Raw genomic sequence first — 6,167 nt, forward strand, 5'->3', positions numbered from 1 at the left:
CAGAAACCAATGGAGAAGGTACAGAAAATTCTGGAAGACAAGTAACCTGGCTGTAATTTCAAAATACTAAATTCTATTTTGTTATATGAGAGATACTCACATTTATTGGAACAGCATACTATTATAAACCTGTCTTCGGGCTCTTTTTACAGATTATAGGGCAAGGTGCTCCTCTTTCGGTGTTCCAGTGTAGGGGAGGTAGGGGTTCAACTTCAGCTTTATAACAGCCCGACTTGTCCATGCCAACCAAGTTTCCCAAACTAAACTAATCCCAACTTGCCTGTGCTTGGCCCATATACCTTTAAACCTTTCCTACTCATGTACCTGTCCAAATCTCTTTTAGATGTTATAACTGTACCTGCAATTACCACTTCCTCTGACAGTTCATTCCACATTACAAACCAACCTCTGTGTGAAAAAGTTACCTGTAAAAGCTCTTTAAATCTTTCCCCTGTCACCTTAAACCTATGTCTTCTAGTTTTGGACTCCCCTACCCTTGGCTATTCACTTTATTTATTCCCCTCATAATTTTATAAACCTCATGGGGGGCATATGGCTCAGTGGTTAGGGACTAAGGTTCAATTCTACCCTCAGTCAACAGTCTGCGTAGAGTTTGCACATTCTCCCTGTGTCTGTGTGTGTTTCCTCTAGGTGCTCCACTTTCCTGCCACAGTCTAAAGATGTGCAAATTAGGTGGTTTGGGCATGGGAATGCAGGATTACAGGAACAGGGCAAGGGGGTGGGATGCTCTTCATAGGTTCGGTATGGAATCAATAGGCCAAATGGCCTGATTCCACATTGCAGGGATCTTGTGATTCCACAAGGTCACCTCAAACCTTCCAACACTTCAGGGAATAAAGTCTCAGCATATCAACCTTCTCCTTACAAATCAAATCTTCCAGTCTCTGTAACATCCTTGTAAATCCTTTTTGCACTCTTTCCAGTTTAGTAACATAATTCCTTTAACAGGGTGACCAAAATTGTACACAGTACTCAAAATGTAGCCTTATCAATGTCTTGTACAGCTGTAACATGATATCCCAACTCCTGTACACAATGCTCTGACCAATGATAGCAAGCATGCCAGATGACTTCTTTACCAACCTATTTATCTGTGATGCTGCTTTCAAGGAACTATGTACCTGCACCCCTATGTATCTCTGTTTGACAGCACTGAACCATTGACTGTATAAGTCCTGCCTGGTTTATCTAACTAAAATGCAACACCTCACATTTATCTAAACTAAACTCCATCTTGTTATACTCTTAGATAACTTTCTTCACTGTTCACTATACTTGGGCAACTTTCCACATTGTTGCATGGATGCCAGTGTTGTAAATGGGCTGGAAGAGTTTGGCCAGGAGTTGCAGCAAGTTCTGGAGCATAAGTCTTCAGTACTGTTGCTGAAATATTGTCAGGGCCCATAGCCTTTGCAGTATCCAGTGCCTCCGTATCTTGATATACGTGGAGTGAATCAAATTGGCTGAAGATTGATACTGGGGACATCTGGAGGAGGCAGAGATGGATCATCTGCTTTTTACTTCAGGCTGAAGATTGTTGCAAATGCATCAGTCTTATCTTTTACATTCATGTGCTGGGCTCTTTTGTCACTGAGGATGGGAATATTTGTGGAGCGCCCTCCTCCAGCGAGTTGTTTGATTGTCCACTGCTATTCACAACTGGATGGGGCAGTGTATCAGAACTTAGATCTGATCCATTTCTTGTAAGATCACTTAGCTTAGGGTTAGCTTTAAGGAGCATATTAATGGAGGCAAATAAGGAGGAGAGTCAGAGAGGGTTAAAGAGCAAATTCTAGATCTTAGGACCCATATACAGTCTCACATAGTTGGATGTCAGAGCCTTAAGAGGAGGATGGTGTGGTCAATTTTTTCAAAGGGTGCAGGCAGGATGAAGAGGGAAAGTTTAATTTTGTCATAGTAACAGAGGAGTTTGCAACTTTGATCAGAGTTGTTCAGATGATGTGTATTTGATTCTTGATTGGAGGATTCAAACACGGAGTTCTGGGAGAGATGGGCACAGATTAGGAAGAGGACAAGGCTTTATAGAGGAACAGTGGTTCTCAAGGAAGGTGGGTCAAAAGGTAATTTATTAAGGAGATGGGTGATGATGGCTGATTTAAAAAAGAACAACATGTGAAGTGATGGAGAGAACTGTTAACAATGTCAGCCAAAATGGTGATGAGGAAGTAATGTTGGGCAGTCAGCGATTCATTGGGAATAGCATCTCATGGGCAAGCTGAAATTAGATGTGACATCAGGAAAGGTGGGAGAGAACAAAAGAAGAGTTGTGATTTTTTTTCCCCCAAGGCTAGATATAGAAGCAGATAAGGCTTGGAGGCAATTGGAGGATATGGGTGGAGATTTATACAAGCAAGCTGTGAAGCAGGTAGCATGAGGGGGAAATGAAGTTTCAAAAAAATTCTCAATTTCACAGAAGCTCCCATGATGCAGTAATCAATAGTGGCCACATTACTGAAAAGCTCCTGTATAGATTGGGCAGTTATCTCAATAGAAACCATGCTTATATTAGTCACGTGGGTGAAACAATTCGGCCAGAAATCCTTTTGTGAGCCATGGATACTGAATGGACTTTTCAAACAATTCAGTCTGGTGTGGTGCTATTATCATTTCTGGGTGTAAGTCAGAATGATTGACAGCTTCGCAAGGTACCCATGCTAAGTCCAGCTTCAGTTAGATGTTGATAAACAGGAAATGCTCAACATTGTACCGACGTCTTTGCAATGCTTACAATTTTCAAGGTAACATCTCCTCATGGTTTCAGTGACCACAGCAAGATACATGAGGTAAATAGCAGAACTATATCATTATATAAATATCACACAAAATTATTTTGGGGTACACACTGCTGAGGATAGTCATGCTGTTTGTATGTGTAGGAACTCCCAGGTGCCTCCAACTCATACACTGAGAATAAACAAAAAACACTGCACTAACATAACACCTTTCATGTTGCAAAGTATCCAACACATTCACAGGGGTGTAATCAGACATAAACTGAGATCGAACCAAACAAAAGAAAGAGACATTAGTTTTGATGAACAATTGCATGGTCAAAGAGGAGTGCAAACTAAATCCTCTGCAGCTACATCTACCTTGTACTTTAGTGAAGCGTTTTTATTTTCAATTGTTTGCACCTGGTGTGAGCATCGAACACTCAAATAGAAAATAATTGCTGTGATATAGCACTTTCACGTTTTGTGACCACTGCACGTAGAGTCATAGAGACGTGGAAATAAACCCTTTGGTCCAACTCGTCCATGCTGACCAGATGTCCTATGTCGAGTTTTCCTATGAAAGCAATACTTTTGAAGTGTAGTCACTGTTGTAAATGTAGGAAATGCAGCAGCCAAATTGCTCACAGCAAGCTCCCACAAGGCACAATGTGATAATGATCAGATAATCGGTTAAAGGATAAAGAGACAAATATTGGCCAGCACACTAAGGTGATCTCACCTACTCTTCCCAAAATAGTGCTTGGAGTCTTTTACATCCACCCGAGCAAACAGATGGTGCAATACTTCATTTACTCATTCATGTCCAAACCCATCCTCAGAAGTGTACCAATTTGATATTTCCATTCTCCACATTATCTCTTCTTGGGAATGCTTACAGAGATTTGATGAAGGGCTTATGCCCGAAACGTCAAATTGCCTATTCCTTGGATGCTGCCTGACCTGCTGTGCTTTAACCAGCAACACATTTTCTACAGAGATTTAATGACTATCTTGAACACAACTCAAAGATTCTGGACTGCTTTCACGGTAAGAAGTTAGACCATGTACGGTTTGAAGCCTCCTGCTCCATTGCCTTAACATCATGTACAAGATAACCACAAAGGTAAATGAACAGTTAGTAAGAATTCCGGTCTCAGCTTGTAACAATACCTGAACAGATCTGAGGGAAAACTATGAGTGAAGGCTAAACAGGCTGAAGCGTGGCCTAAAGAAGTCATTAAGATTGTGAAACAACTTGATAATGCAGACACAGAGATGTTTCCACTTTGAGGGCTGTCCAAATCTAAGGGCATAGCTGTAAGATTCTCATTATTTAATAAGGAATTCACCATGCAGACAGTAATGAGAATGAGGAACTCACAAACACAGTGGTTGACATGAATTGCATTTTGGGGGAAGCTACATATTATCGGTTTAAAAGAGATATCTCCAAGAAACTCAACACATATGTGAGCCTATGAAGGGTTTATGCTCGAAACGTCGAATTCCCTATTCCTGAGATGCTGCCTAACCTGCTGTACTTTAACCAGCAACACATTTTCAGCTGTGGATGACACCATGCAACCAAAGGACAGGCCACCCTGTATTGTTGTATTCTGGACACAGGGAATGTCTAGAGTCTTCTCTATATTAGGTTAGCCATAAACAAACCCAGTGGACATCTTCAAGTAAACAGCATCAACATGGGTCTTTGTGTTAAATTTAGATAGCAAAGGAATATCATTATAGCATAAACACATGGCAGAGAGAGGAATAAAACTGCATGCTGATAAAGAGAGGTGAGATAGATTGACAGGGGACTCCTATGGAGATTAAATGACAGCACAGTCTTCTTAGCTTTCTGTTCCTGTGCAGTAATTGACAAGTAATTTCTCTGGAACTGCTGCTTTCCTCTAGACTTTTAAGTGTGAGGGCAGAGCAGATTTGAAACCACTCAGAACTGAAATGTGGTTTGTTAAGAGACCAGGGAGAAAAAAGCAACAGCAAGTTGTGGATAACAAGCATCCATTCAAATGGGATCTTTACAGGTAGCCAGGCACAACTGCAGCATCAGTATTGATCACAATGATCATGAGATATTCGGTGGACAACTAAACCACTTTATGAAGCCTTGCACCGTTGAAAGACTTAATTGCTGCCTTCCAGGAATGATACTTCATGTTTTGGGTTGTTAAAGGAGTTTGAAATTACCAGCCAAATTTCTGTTTCTCAATATCTTGATGCAATAGGCAGTGAAAGCAATTTGACATCTCCCCTTCCCCATTAACTTTTTTTCCTTTAGCCCGACATGAGCTTGACCCCAGGGTTCTTTCTTACACCAAACACCCACGAGTAGCTCAACCAACTGTTCTCCTTTTATTTGTAAAAGCAAGACAGTGAGGGCCATTCAATCACCTGGGTATCACAGCTAATCCTGTCCACCCAGTAAACATGTGACCTCCAACAACCCCTCGAATCTCAGAACAGTGAGTGACCCCCTAACCCCCAGAAACTATGAATCACCCCTAACCCCTGGGGACAGTGAGTGACCCACTAATCCCCGGGGATGGTGAGTGACTCCCTAACCCCCGGGACAGTGAGGGACCCCCTAACCCCTGGGGATGAAGAGTGACCCTCTAATCCCCGGGGATGGTGAGTGAGCCCCTAACCCCCGGTACAGTGAGTGACCCCCTAATCCCCGGGGATGATGAGTGACCCCCTAATCCCCGGTACAGTGAGTAACTCCTTAACCCCCGGGGATGATGAGTGACCCCCTAACCCCCGGGAACAGTGTGACCCCCTAACCCCCGGGGATGATGAGTGACCCCCTAGCCCCCGGAGACAGTGATTGACTCCCTATCCCCAGGGACAGTGAGCGACCCTCTACCTCTGCGACAGTGAGTGACCCCCTAACCCCGGGGACAGTGAGTGACCCCCTAACCCTGGGAACAGTGAGTGACCCTCTCACTCCAGGACAGTGAGTGACCCCTAACCCCCAAGGACAGTGAGTGACCCCCTAACTCCCGGGACAGTGAGTGACCCCTTAACCCCCGGGGACAGTGAGTGACCCTCCAACCCCCAGAGACAGTGATTGACCCCCTAACCCACAGGGACAGTGAGTGATCCCCTAAGCCCCGGGACAGTGAGTGACCTCCTAATCCCCGGGGAACAGTGAGTGACCCTGTAACCCCCAGGGATAGTGAGTGACCCTCTAACCCCAGGACAGTGAGTAACCCCCGAACCCCATGGACAGTGAGTGACCCCCTAACCCCTGGGACAGTGAGTGACCCCCTAACCCCGGGAACAGTGAGTGACCCTCTCACTCCAGGACAGTGAGTGACCCCCTAACCCCTGGGACAGTGAGTGACCCCCTAACCCCGGGAACAGTGAGTGACCCTCTCACTCCAGGAC

The sequence above is a fragment of the Hemiscyllium ocellatum genome, chromosome 14, assembly GCF_020745735.1.
Source record: "Hemiscyllium ocellatum isolate sHemOce1 chromosome 14, sHemOce1.pat.X.cur, whole genome shotgun sequence".
Lineage (NCBI taxonomy): Eukaryota > Metazoa > Chordata > Chondrichthyes > Orectolobiformes > Hemiscylliidae > Hemiscyllium > Hemiscyllium ocellatum.